This window comes from Phoca vitulina, unplaced genomic scaffold, assembly GCF_004348235.1.
Source record: "Phoca vitulina isolate PV1807 unplaced genomic scaffold, GSC_HSeal_1.0 scaffold6, whole genome shotgun sequence".
Taxonomy (NCBI): domain Eukaryota; kingdom Metazoa; phylum Chordata; class Mammalia; order Carnivora; family Phocidae; genus Phoca; species Phoca vitulina.
The window spans coordinates 66,187,297-66,202,015 of record NW_022589709.1 but is presented as its reverse complement, the minus strand read 5'-3'; the positions used below and the strand labels follow the sequence as shown (position 1 = coordinate 66,202,015).

Below are 14,719 nucleotides of genomic sequence, written 5' to 3'. Positions count from 1 at the left end.
GCAAGGAGACCTGGTATGACCAAAGATGTTATGATAGTGGACATCAATCTGTGGAGAAGCAAAACTGGGGATGAGGGGGTCAACAAAGTTCTGTATAACCCATTTATTCAGATATGCAACATTTGTTCACCTCTTCTGCATACTTTTCTGGGTTGCATGCTAAAGAAGACTCAAGGTGAGAAAGATGTAGTTCCAATTTCTAGGCAATAGGTTGGATTGAGCTGAAATAAAAGGATCACCCTCAAACAACAATATTGCTGGTAAAAAAAAAAAAAAAGTCTAACAAAAAATTTTAATACATAGCTAAACTTGAAAGTAAGTAAAGGAAATTCCCAGGTGCATGGACATGAAACAGGAGTTGGAGCCAAACCTCTCGAGAAAATATTGATAAATCAATATTAGCCTCAGAGGCCAAGGACTGTAATATTAGTGGTTTCATTGAGATGAGAGGAGAGGATTTGGGCTTCCCACAAAAACCAGGCTCACAAGGCTGTTCTGCTCATGATGAAGAAATGCAAGGACACTAACTGCTGTCCAGGAAAGGGTCAATGAAGCTATTTATCCACTAAGAGAAAGTGGCATCTATCAGAAATCAGGACCCCAAATATGCATCATGAGTGTGGGAGGCTACAAATTCAGACTACCCTGTGGAAGTGTGAACACCAAGCCAAAAGATTAACCTAGAAACTTTTCCAGAACCAACGAAACCTTTAGGGCTCTAGAAGAGGCATCATAAAACTATCTTGAAGGGATTTCTTCCATGTTGAGAGTCCCCAACACCATGCCCAGGTCCAGTGATTTGCCAGGAGGACACACAGGATTTAGCATATACTCATATTCATGGCTAGGATTTATTACATGGAAAGGATACAAAGCATAATTGGCAAAAAGAAAAAGCACATGGGCAAAATTCAGAGAAAACTAGTTACAATTCTCCAAGAGTCTGCTCCCAGTAAAGTCACATAGGACACACTTAATTCCCCCAGCAAGGATTTGTTACAACATATGAAATGTTGTCTACCAGGGAAGCTCATTAGAGACTCAGAGTCTAGGATGTTAACTAGGTACTTGGTCAGGAAGGCATCCTCTGCCTATCTCATACGCAGATCCCAGACTCTCGAAAGGAAAAGGAAAGTAAGTGTTCATCATAAAACAAACTGTAGAGTTTAAGCAGAGAGAGCCACTCTGATCAGTCCTGATAATAGTGGGCCCACTCCTGAAATCTAAGTATGAGATATAGAACCACGAAGAGACCTTAAATATTCTCATCACACACCAAAAAGCTAATTATGTGATAGGATGGATGTTACATAACTTGATTGTGAGAATCACATATATCAAAACATCACGTTGTATGGGATGCCTGGGTGGTTCAGTCAGTTAAGCATCTGCCTTCAGCTCAGGTCATGATCCCAGGGCCCTGGGTTCGAGACCCACATCGGGCTCCCTGCTCAGTGGGGAGCCTGCTTCTCCCTCTGCCTGCCGCTCCCCGTTTGTGCTCTCTCTCTCTGACAAATAAATAAATAAAATCTTTTTAAAAATCATGTGGTACACTTTAAATACATTAAAATTTTGTTTGTCAGTTATACCACAATAAAGCTGGGGGTGAGGGAGGGGGAGTAAAAACAAACAAACAAAACCTGAATCCATTTCTGTTGGTTACAACCAAGAACCCCGATGCATATAAGAACAGTCTGAAAGAGGGGCGCCTGGGTGGCTCAGTCGGGCGATGGGAGAAACATACACTCAGAGACCTGACTATGTATATGTGGAAGGTGCTATAACAGACACACCTACAAAGCACTCTGAGCACCCAGTGGAGGGTATCTTTTCCAACTTGAGTGGAGCAGGGGTCTAGGTCAGGCTTCACAAGAAGCTAACAAAACATGAAATGAGTCTTTAAAGGTCCATAAGATTTCATCACACAAAGAAGAGAGGAAAAAGAATTGTATTTAAAGGGAAAGGTATGATCAAATGTATGCTAGGAAGAAGCTGAGCCTGAAGATAAACTAATTAGGGTATGAGCACCATTACATGTAAGGTTGAAGATAAAATAGGGAGAGTATCCGAAGAAGGCTATGGGAAATCAAGGTAGATAAGTAGGTAGAACTAATTTCTTAAAAAAAAAAAAAAATCCCTTAAATTGACATTCCAAAATGTTTGCATTATTCTTGTCAGATTTCTGGCACTTTTAAAGCCAAGGCATATTGAACCATCACCTGTGTGAGCTGGGGGGAGAAACGCAGGTCACTGAGATGAGGAATGGATTGGAACTAGAGGGTCATATTCCAGCCCCAAGGCTGGTCACTGAAAACAGGGCAAAACCCAGTAAATTCTTTTAGGCTTATAAAAAGCCTTATTCAGATAAAAGAGCAAAGAGGAAACAAAAGACATACAGATTAGCGAGATGATAAATTTATATCTAACTATATCAATAATCGATATAAACTATATAACTATATAAATTTAAATATAACTATATCAATAATCACAACTGTAAACCTTAATTAAAAGACAGAGATGATAATGTACCAATTTTGGCTCATCAGCTGTGTTATGGACTGAATTTTGTCCCCCCCAAATTCCTTTGTTGAAGTGTTAATCCAGAGTGACTGTATCTGGAAATAGGGTCTTCAGAGCTAATTAAGGTTAAATGAGGTCATATGGGTGGGACTCTAATTCAATAGAACTGTGGCCTTGTAAGGAGAGGAAGAGACGGTAATATCTGCCTCTCTCTGTCTGTCTGCCTCCGTGTGTGTGTGTGTGTGTGTGTGTGTGTGTGTGTGTGTAGACTGCACCCAGAAAAGCAAGAAGGCGACATCTGCAAGCCAGGAAGAGGGCCCTCATCAGACTGAATAGACTGGGTCCTTGGTCTTGGACTTCTCAGTTTTCAGAACTGTGAGAAATAAATTTCTGTTGTCTAAGCCACCCAGTCTATGGCATTTTGTTATGGAAGCCACAGCAGAGTGAGAAAAATTGTAACAAATGTACTACACTAATGCAAGATGTTAATAATAGGGAAACTGGGATGCAGGAGTGAAGGGATCTAGGGGAGCCCTCTGTAGTTTTCACTCAATTTTTCTGTAAACTCAAAACTGCTCAAAAAAGAAATTCTAGTAGTGTTTTTTTTAAGGCAGAAATTGTCTAACTGGTTATAAGGTTATAAGGCAAGGTTCCCTATAGGGCGCCTATAAGAAATGCACATTAACTACAAAGACATAAAAGGCTAAAAGAAAGAGGACAGGAAAAGATATACCAGACTAACACTAATCAAAATAAAGCTGGGGAGCCTGTATTAATATCAGACACAAAAGGTTTCAAAGCAAAGAATCTTTCCAGAGATACAGAAAGTCAATTCATAGTGATAAAATGTCAACCTAGCACAAAGACACAACAGTCTTCAACATTCATGCAGTAACAGAGCTTCAAATAAACATAAAGCAAAAACTGATGGGATTGCAAGGAACAGTAGATAAATCCATAATTATAGTCAGAGATTTCAATAACCCTCTCTCAATAATTAATAGAACACATAAAGAAAAATCAGTAAGTCTATAGAGAAGATTTGAACACCACCGTCAACCAACAAGATCTAATCAATGTTTATAGAACACTCCAACCCCAAACAGCAGAAAACATACTCTTTTCAAATGCATACACAAAATATACCAAAATATATCATATTCCGAATCATAAAACAAGTCTTGATAAATTTTAAATGATTTAAGTATTAAAAAGTATATTTTCTGAACACTGTGAAATTTTTAATTTAATTTAATTAAAAATCAGTAACAGAAAGATCTTTGGGAAATCTCCATATACAATTGGCCCTTGGATAACATGGGAGGTAGGGATGCTGACCCACCACACAGTCAAAAATCCATGTATAACTTTTGACTCCCCCAAAACTTAATTACTAATAGCCTACTGTTGACTGGAAACCTTACCGAGAGCATAAACAGTCAATTAACACATATTTTGTATGTTATATGCCTTATGTATTGTATTCTTATAATAAAATAAGCTAGAGAAAAGAAAATGTTATTAAGAAAATTGCAAGAAAGAGAAAATACACTTACAGTACTGTGCTGTATTTATTTAAAAAAAATCTGTGTATAAGTGGACCTGCTCGGTTCAACTTGTGTTGTTCCCAATTCATTCAACTATAATTGGAAACTAACACATTTTTAAACAACAAAGGGGACAAAGAAAAATAATCAAAATTAAAATTAAAAAATATTTTGAACTGAGTACAAATGAAAACACAATATACCAAACTGTATAGGATGCCTGAGTGGTAGAATAAAAAATGGCCCCCCAAAATGTCTACATCCCCATCTCTAGAACCTGTGAATGTTACCTTATATCACGAAAGGGACTTTGCAGATGTGATAAGTTAAGAACCTTGAGACAGGGAGATTATCTTGAATTATCAGAGTAGGCCAATGCAATCACAGTAATCCTTATATGAGAACTGAGGAGGGGTCAGAATCTGAAGAGAGGGCAAGCTGGAAAAGGGATGCCGGGCTGGCTCAGTTGGTGGAGCATGTGATTCTTGACCTCAGAGTTGTGAGTTTGAGTCCCACATTGGGTGTAGAGATTACTTAAAAAAAAAAAAAAAAAAAAAAAGCTGAAAAGGGCAAAGAAACATAGTCTCTCCTCAAAGATTCCAGAAGGAACCAGCCATGTCAACACCTTGACTTTAGCTCAATAAATCTGAATTTGCACTTTTAACCTCCAAAATTGTAAAAGGACAATTTTGTATTGTTTTAAGGCATTAAGTTTGGGGAAATTTGTTACAAAGTCAACAGGAATCTAACACAGCCCTTAAAAATACAACTTAGAAGGAAATTTAGAGGAATAAATGCCTAACTTTTGCCTTATGAAACTAGGAAAAAAGCAAATTTAAAGTGGCAGAAGAAAGCAAATGATAAAAATCAGAGCAGAAAGCAATGAAATATAAAACAGAAAAACAATAGCAAAAAATAGTGAAACTAAAAGCTGGTTCTTTAAAATCATTAAAATTGATAAACCTCTAGCCAGACTGATCAGAAAAAGAAAAAGAAGACACAAATAACCAATGTCAGGAATGAGAGAAGCGATACCCCTACAAATACAACTAATGTTAACATAATAATAAGAAAGTATTATGAATAACTTTGTGCTAATAAATTCAACAACTTAAAAAAGGGGACAGATTCTGCAAATTATGAACCTTCACTCAAGAAGAAATAGATAATTTGAATAGCGTTATATCTAATAAAGAAATTGAATCTGTAGTTAACCTCCCTTCTTCAAAGAAAACTCCAGAGCCAGTGGCTTTACCAAGTTCCTCCAAATATTTAAGGAAGAAAAAATGCCAATTATGTACAAACTCTTCTGGTAAATTGAAGCGGATGGAATACTTCCCAATTCATTCTATGGGGCCAGCATAACCCTGATATCAAAATCAGACAGAGAAGAAAAGAAAACCGCAGACCAATATCCGTCATGAGCACACACACAAATATTCCAAATAAAATTGTAAGTGTAAATTGTATACAACAATACATAAAAATGATAAAACATTATGATTTCACGGCGTCTATCCTCATGTATTCCACATTACATGGGACTTGAAGAATACAGAGAATACAAGATTAGCTTACTATTCAAATATCAATCAACATCATTCACTATACTTTTTTTTTAGCTAAAAAAATAAAACAACCAGAACCCCATGTAATCATGTAAATACATCCAGAAAAAAAATTGTTCCCTAATAAACTAACAAACAAACAAAAACTCTGAGAAAACTGGGAATAGAAGGGAACTTACTTAGTCTGATAAAGTGTAGCCTCAAAAACAAACAAACAAACAAACCAAAAAATGTATGGCTAACATCATATTTAATGGTGGAAATTAAATGTTCATCCCCCATAAATTCAGGAATAAGATGAGAACATGCATTTCTACCATTTCTATTCAACATTATATTGGTGGGCCTAACCAGAGCAATATGGCATAAAATAGAATAAAATAAAATAAAATAAAATAAAATAAAGTAAAGTAAAATTCATATGGCAGTGCAAAGGACTTAAATTGCCAAGATGTCTTTGAAAAAAGAAAAGCAAAATTGGAAGACTAACACTACCTCATGTCAAGACTTACTGTAAAGCTATGATAACCAAGATAGTGTGGCATTGAGAGACAAATAGATTAATGAGTCAGACTAGAGAGTCCAGAAAGAAACCTACACATAAATGAACAGCTGACTTTTGACAAAGGTGCAAAACCAATGTAGTGGAGAAAAGATAACTTTTTTCACAGGTAATGCTGGAGCAAGTGGATATTCATATACTCCAAAATGAATTCTGATCGATATCTTGTGTCATTAAAAAATTAATTCAAAATGGATTATAGATAGAATAGTAAAACCTAAAACTATAAAACTTAACAAAACAGGAGAAATTTAAAACTGTTGTGATCTCAAGTTAAGCAAAATTTCTTAGATATAAAGCCAAGAAGGAAAAAAAAATTATAAATTGTATTTAAACAAAATTAAAAATTTCTGGTCTTCAAAAGACATTTTTTCAGAAAATGAAGATGAAAAGCCCCAGATGGGGCACCTGGCTGGCTCATTTGGGGGAGCGTACAACTCTTGATGTCAGGATTGTGAGTTCAACCCCCACACTGGGTGTGGAGATTACTTAAAAATAAAATCTTAAGAAAAAAAGAAAGAAAGAAAGAAAGGCCACAAACTGGGAGAAAATGTTTGTGAATCATATTTTTTATAAAGGTCTTATATTGACTATATATATAAAGAACTCTCAAAACTCAGTAATGAGATTTAAAAGCAGGGACTCAGGGACACCTGGGTGGCTCAGTCAGTTAAACGTCTGCCTTCGGCTCAGGTCATGATCCCATGGTCCTAGGATCGAGTCCCATGCTGGGCTCCCTGCTCAGTGGGGAGTCTGCTTCTCCCTCTACCCCTCCCCCTGCTTGTGCTCATGCTCTCTCTCTCTCTCTCTCGAAGATAAAATAAAAGCAGGAACTCAGATATTTGTGCACTCTTGTTCATTGCAGCATTATTCACAATAAACTGAAAGGTGAAAGCAACCTGTGTCCATTTATGGAGGAATGGACTAAAAAAAATGTGTTATGTACACACCATGAAATATTTGGCCTTAAAAAAAAAAAAATCCTGACATATACTACAGTTTGGATGAATCTTGAGGAAATTATGCTAAATGAAATAAGTCAGTCACAAACAAACTAATACTATATGATTCCACTGATAATGAGATACCTGAGAGTCCTCAAATTCTTAGGGACAGAATGTAGAATGGTGGTCGCCACAGCTGGGGGTGAGGGAAAAATAAACAGTTATTGTTTAATGGATACAGAGTTCCGGTTTATCAGGATGAAAGAGTTCTGGCAAAGGAAGGTGGTGATAGTAACACAACAATACTTAATGCCATTGAATTTTACACATAAAAGTGGTTAAGATGGTAAATTTTATATTAAATGTATTTTATCACAATTTAAAGCAAACTCAATAAATAGAGAACAACCCAATTTTTTAAATTGGACAAAATGTTTGAACACACATTCCCCAAAGAAGATATACAGATGGAAAATAAACATATGAAAAGATGCTCAACATTGTTAGTCATTGGGGAAATGCAAATTAAAACCATAATGAGAGATCACTACATACCTATTAGATGACAAAAATTTAAAATACTGACTGTACTAAGTTTTGGCAAGGATATGGAAAATTTGGAATATTCATATAATGCTGATGGGAATGTAAATGGTACAACTGCTTCGGAAAACAGTTGGTAATTTCTAAAGAAGTGAAATATCCATTTACCATATATGATCCAGCCTTTCAATTTCTAAGTATTTACACGAGAGAAATGAAAGCATATGTCCATACAAAGACTTGTAAAAAAAATATTTATAGCAATTTTATTTGTAACGGCTAAAACCCTGGAAACCACTCAAATGTCCATCAACAAGTAAATGTATAAACAAACTGTGGTGTATCCATGTGATAGACTATTACCTCCCTCCTTTTATTATTCCTTTTTATTAACAAAAGGAACATGGATAGATCTCAAAATAATTATGCCAAGTGAAAGAAGCCAGACAAAACAATAGTACATACTGTATGATTTCATTTACATACCATTCTAGAAATTACAAACTAGTCTATAATGACAGAAAGCAGACTGGTGGTTGCCTGGGCATGGAAAGAAAGAATGAGGAGGAACAGGAGAGGAAGGAATTAATTACAAAGGGGCATGAGCAAACATTTGGGGGTGTTGGATATATTCCTTATCTTGGTGGGGGTGGTTTCATGGGTGTATGCATAGGTCAAAACTTATCAAATTGTATGCTTTAAATATATATAGTTTATTGTATGTCAATTTTACTTCCATAAAGCTGTTAACAAAATAAATAAAGGAGTTTTATAAGCTCAGACTTGATCTGCCTCAGTGAATTCCATCTGTTGGTGGAGGCAGAGATTGAGGAGCATAACAACTTGGAATTTTCACTTTGGGAAATGACCAAGGAAGACAACCTGTGATGAGGAAAAAAATATTGCTGAGCCACATGGAAAGTTTTGGAGGGGTCAAAAAGTGTTCATTTTCTCTACATTTAATCAACATGGCAGGCCTCAGAGTCAAAAGATATTGGAGCCAGGATGGATCTTAGAGAAAGAAAATGCAGTTAAGTTTTTGTATTTTTCAGATGAGGAAATGAATCCAAGAGAAATAAAGGGCCTTGCGTAAAGTCACATAGCTTGCCGAGGTAAGCATAAAATACGAGTCCTCTGAACCCTACCTTAATGTTGTTTTTTTTTTCTATACCTAGATATCCTAAACCCTTGGGTAATTGCTAATCTAGGTCAGTCTAAGAAAATATGGGAAAAGGTAACACCTATGAGACTCCAAGATAATACCTATGAGAATCTTTCATGGCCATGTGGACAGCTGAGAAGGTAGAAGGGACAGCACTACCTCTACCTTCATATGTTCGGTCCCCAAACTGTCTTAGACAGACACCACTCCTTGTAGGCCAGTAATGCCCTCCTGGCTACCCTCAGAGTCTAGGCAACTTGAAACTATTACTTCTGAGGTGAATTCCTTACAGGCAGAGTCAGTTATGCAATAATGCTTGTCTTAAAAACACAAATTTGGTGCAATGTGATTCATATATTAGGAAACAACAGGAGTACGGTGCACATTTACCTTTGCTGTGTGAGGTGAGCTCTTACAAGTGAGAAACTGGATGGAAGCAGAACACTGCACTCAGCAGAACTGAGTGGCCTGGGATACCCAAAGTGCACATGCAATGCACACCCCTCAAATATCTACCACCTATCTCAGTTCACTGCAGGTGTTACGTCGTGCCCATCCACATGTGCTGTTACAGTCTTTCCTCTGGGTTTAGATAACCTAACTTCCTACCACTTTGTAGTGAATCACAAGCTGCAACCTGTTCAACACCTAGGTCCTCGGATTTGAAGTCTTCTTAAGGCAAAGTGCCATGTTTATTGTGTTATTTGTAAATTTCTTTTTTTTTTTTTCAACTTGAAATCAGTCACTGTTTATTAACTGACCAGATTATAGTCGTGGGAGACACCTTACTTCAACCTTCTAAGGAGACTAGTGACCTGGTCTTCCCTGCTGTCACCATCTCCACCTTCTACAAAATCTGTGACCTTTGTCTTCCTTCTGCCTCAAGGAGAAGACAACTGGAAGGTCCATGGGAAGTTGTTTCCCTCTCTGAAGCATTTTCCAACAGTTGAGATTTCATGAATAAGATCCTCCATGCATTGGCGACTGGGTGGCTCAGTCATTAAGCGTCTGCCTTCCGCGGGGGTCAGGATCCTGGGGTCCTGGGATCGAGCCCCGCATTGGGCTCCCTGCTTCATGGGGAGCCTGCTTCTCCCTCCCCCACTCCCCCTGCTTGTGTTCCCTCTCTCGCTGTGTCTCTCTCTGTCATATAAATAAATAAAATCTTTAAAAAAAAAAAGATCTTCCATGCAGATAATGCCCTATTTACCAAGCATTGGAGCAATCAAAGTGTTATTTGTTGGGACGATTGACTTTTTTGTCGATTTTGCTATGACCACGGGGTAGATCAATTCATTTACTGACTTCAGACTTCGGTACCCCGTGCTGTAAACGGCTCCACCATCCTCAACATGTTAACAGAAGCCTTGCTGAGCTTCACAGAGGTGCCGCGGAAGAGCTGACACAGGTGACGAAGTGTCAACACCTTTTGGATCTTTGGGCTCACACCATTGATACCTCTGACCCTGAAAACAAATGCCCATTTGAGTTCTACAGTTACATAGAAGTTGCTCACTTTTCAGAGGGCCTGGGTGGCTTAGTCGGTTAAGTGTCTGCCTTGGGTTCAGGTCATGATCTGGGGCGCCCTGCTCAGCGGGGAGTCTGCTTCTCCCTCTCCCTCTGTCCCTCCCCCTGCTCATGCTCTCTCTCTCTCTCTCTTTTTAAACATTTTATTTATTTATTTGAGAGAAAGCGAGTGAGAGAGAAAGCACGAGCAGGGGGAGGGGCAGAGGGAAAAGCAGACTCCCGGCTGAGCAGTGGGACTCGATCCCAGGACCCTGAGATCATGACCTGAGTCGAAGGCAGACACTTAACCAACTGAGCCACCCAGGCGCCCCATAAATAAAATCTTAAAAAAAAAAAAAAAAAGAAGTTGCTCACTTTTCTTGCCAACCTCACAATTCAAATCTTACTTCTGTACATCCTCCAATTTTCGCTATTATGGTGCTTAGCTTTTTCATAGATAAGCTTCCTCCTTGCTTTTTGAGGCATCTTTTGGGCAAATTTCTCAGGTGCTTGATCTTCAGCTCTGCAATATTCCTTTTCTTCATCTTAATGGTTTCTGGCACAGCAGGAACCTTCTTTTTCTCCTCTTCTATACCCTTTTTTCTGGCTGCTTATGAATTTCTTAACCATTTAACATGTGTAAAACGGTGCTAGCATTTTTATTAGGTTCCTATACCTTTTTCTATACTGTGTCACTGATCAGGTTTTGGCGTGTTGTCTCTCTGATCCCATCTTTTCCCATAAGCCCTGTGGTTTTCTTGCACTGTTGTGCATAGCATGGTGATTTTTATGAGTGTATATGTCACATTACAGCCGAACTTTATCAGAAGTGTGGGGTAGACCCTTGAAATACTAACCTTGGGTCCAATAGCTATGCCCATGAACATGCGTGCACGCACGCACACACACACACACACAGTTTTGTTTAAATACTACTGGACAGGGGTGCCTGGGTGGCTCAGTCGTTAAGTGTCTGCCTTCGGCTCAGGTCATGATCCCAGGGTCCTGCCATCAAGCCCCACACTGGACTCCCTGCATGGTGGGAAGCCTGCTTCTCCCTCTCCCACTCCCCCTGCTTGTGTTCCCTCTCTCGCTGTATCTCTGTCAAATAAATAAATAAAATCTTTAAAAAAAAATACTACTGGACAGGTGTCCTGTCATATAAGTTTGTTTCAGAGCTGACAGGGAAACAAAGTCTCCTTTTCAGAGCCAGCCCACACAATGATTGTTATTTACAGCATACCAGTCCTTTGTTCCTTCTGAGCAGTGACAGATCTGGGACGCAATGAGGACGATTAGCACTGGTCAACCAGCAAAGACAAGTATTAAGTCAGCTTACATATAATGGATCGGGCTTAGCAGTGACCCACCCTCTTGGCATCTTAGGTGCCAGTAACAATATAAGTCAAAGCATGTTCCATCATGGCCTGCATCATAATCACGTGCGGAACTGAACAGAATGTAGATTCCTGGGCTCCACTCCTGATCTGCCAAATCAGAGCCTCTAAGATCAGGATCAAGGAATTAGCATGTTTGCAGGCACTCAGTCATCCTCGGGCACCCTGAGCTTTGAGAACCACTGGACTAGAATGTCTACGTGAATCGCAGCAAGATACACGACGCAGAGCCAGGTTCCTGGGGGCTTGATACATAGCTTAACTACTTTTTACCTAAAACAACTGGCTCTCACTGCTTTATAGATCATTATTATCCAATTACAACGGCTTTTGTCCAATTTTAGACCAATATTGTTGAGGCTTTGTCACGGGTGCCACATGCCGACCTGTTGTGAGGGAGAGGAGGTTGATAAAAAGAAGGAAAGGCGCGACAGAATACTTCGACATATTCGAGAGTGTCGTTTGTAGCTGGTTCATTATGTTCATATCCCATCTAGCTGTCAAAAATTTTCTAGAACTATTTTTTTTAGAACTTTGAATTAAATTCTCTGATGTATTCTGAAACAAAGGCAGGACATCTATAGCTTTCTAATGAATAATTTCTATAATCTATAATCTAGCCACTGATTAACTGGTACGAAGATCTGCACTTGTGTACAAGATGGGCTGGGAACAAAACAGCAGTTAAAAGTTGCAGAGATAGGGCACCTGGGTGGCTCAGTTGGTTAAGCGATTGCCTTCGGCTCAGGTCATGATCCTGGAGTCCCTGGATCGAGTCCCGCATCGGGCTTCCTGCTCAGCAGGGAGTCTGCTTCTCCCTCTGACCCTCCCCCCTCTCATGTGCTCGCTCTCTCTCATTCTCTCTCTCTCAAATAAATAAAATCTTAAAAAAAAAAAAAGTTGCAGAGATATTATGAGTACATTAAAGGAATATAATTATTTTTCTGCAGAAGGTAACCATTATGGTGATGCAGCACATAGAGTAATGTCTCATAGTCACCAGCAAGTATTAATGTGATGTTTAACATCCTCCACCTTGGAAGATGATTCAAGTCAAAGGCAAAATAAGGGACGATCTTAACTGAAAGGAGATCTTAACCCTGTTAAAGAGATCTCTTAAAGAGAACTTAACTCTCTCCCTAGCACACCCAAATACATATTACAAAATAACTCTAATACTTCCTAGGCTGGGAGGAAAAAAGCAAGTTCCTCTTCTAGTGTGTGCAAAAGAACATTGTAACTAAGATGTGTTTTTGAAGGAAACAATGAAGAAAATGGACATAAAGGTGCAGAATTAAAATGGATTTGCTTTGTCTCTTGAAATTATTGAAACCAGAACTACCAAGACGGAATTTATTATGCATGGTTCATAAAATGGCACCACGTATCAGAAAATCAATGTGAGAATTAGCTAAGTGCTATAAACCTCCATTACCAGAAGTTATGCTGACAATTCATCTTGCCCACCTTTTCTAAACATAATTTGGCCTTACCTGTTCAAAAATTCTCACTTTCTAATGGCATGACAAAGTGTCAAGTTGGTGAAGTATTTAGGAGTAAAGTATCATGATAACTACAACTTAATTTCCAAGATTATAAATATATATAATGTCCAGAGAAAGAAAAAGCAAATATAGCAAAATATTAACTATACTGAATCTAAGAAGGAGCTATATGGGTGTTTATTGAAGGATTCCTTCAACTTTTCTGATGTTTGAAAATTTTCATAATATAAATTTGAAGGAAAAAAAAGAAATACACAATTTAGCCACTTAATGAAAATATTTAGTCACTCCAGAAACCTCGGTAATCATACCCAAGCCTGTGAGTACAATTTAGTATGTAATTCTGATTTTATGACTTAGCGTGGCACTCCTCAAAAATTATGGCTGAAGAAGAAGGAAGTGTAACCCGAAACTGCCCTGCCCACTGCAATTCTTTCGATGCTGAGTATATTCGCCTCCAGAAGTATGACCAGTATATTAAATGTTACAGTGGTTTTCTACCTTTAGGCCCATTCTCAAAGATTTTCCCTCTTCGTATGATTGACTAGCAACTGAATTGTCATAATGTGGAGATCAAAATGAGAAGCTCTGCAGAGAACAGGTTTTACGTTAAGTCTTCAAATCAATAAGGTTGTAAAATAGCAAAATGTTTCTAAATAGACTTGAGTCCATGAATAACATTTTGTTCATCAAAATAAATGACAAAGTGGATTTATTCATGGAGTGAAATCATGGAATTGGAATTTTCTCCTGGAAGGGTCACAGATGTTTAAATGTTGTATATGTTTATATTTTTGATATGTTATGTATATTTCTGTTTCAGGAACTTGAAGAACCTAGTCCATCTCAGATTCTCTCCTCCTCTCTCCCTGTCATCATCCTTCTTCTCCAATCCCCACTGCATCTGTCTCAGCCTTTCATACTTGAAAGGTGGCTTTGGGCAAAGGACCACATCTCATCTGCAGAATGAGGAGAAGGGCTAAAGCACCTCCCAGTCCTCCTGGATCCCACAGCAGTGTAGCTGCATTTTCTTTTGCCAGCAAATTGTCTTGTTTACTCTCCTCACCCCCTGGGAACGCACCAGCCTCAGGATCTCTTCAGTCAATGCTTTAAATGGCCCCTTTCCTGATACATGAACAATGAGATGTTTTTCTGTCTTGCTGCCTCTCCCTCTCTCCTTCTTCCTTTTTCCTACCATCTTCCATTTCGGTAAGTCCAACAAATGATCACTTTCTGAGTTTCTAATATTAGCCCTTAGGTCACCTGACCTATTAACCCTTTCACACTGGCTTCCCTCTGCACCTGCTGGACCATTATAGTTCTAAATTCCATGGAAACCAAAAGATTCTTAAAACATGCTTAGTAAAGCCTAGTTTCTTCCATTCTCTTAAAAATGCAAGTTTGTGGCAGGTGATGTGTCTAATGTCATTAGCTGGGACTAGTTAAATTCTCTACTGGACCTTTT

The 14,719-nt window shown here is 38.4% G+C and overlaps 1 protein-coding gene and 1 pseudogene across 1 annotated transcript in view; both read right to left on the bottom strand.

Annotated features, from left to right (window-relative positions):
* The window catches only part of MIER3 (MIER family member 3), a 168,096-nt gene that overhangs the window by 75,794 nt on the left and 77,583 nt on the right, over nt 1-14,719 (bottom strand). The window lies entirely within an intron of this gene.
* LOC116632414 lies at nt 9,229-11,248 on the bottom strand (annotated as a pseudogene).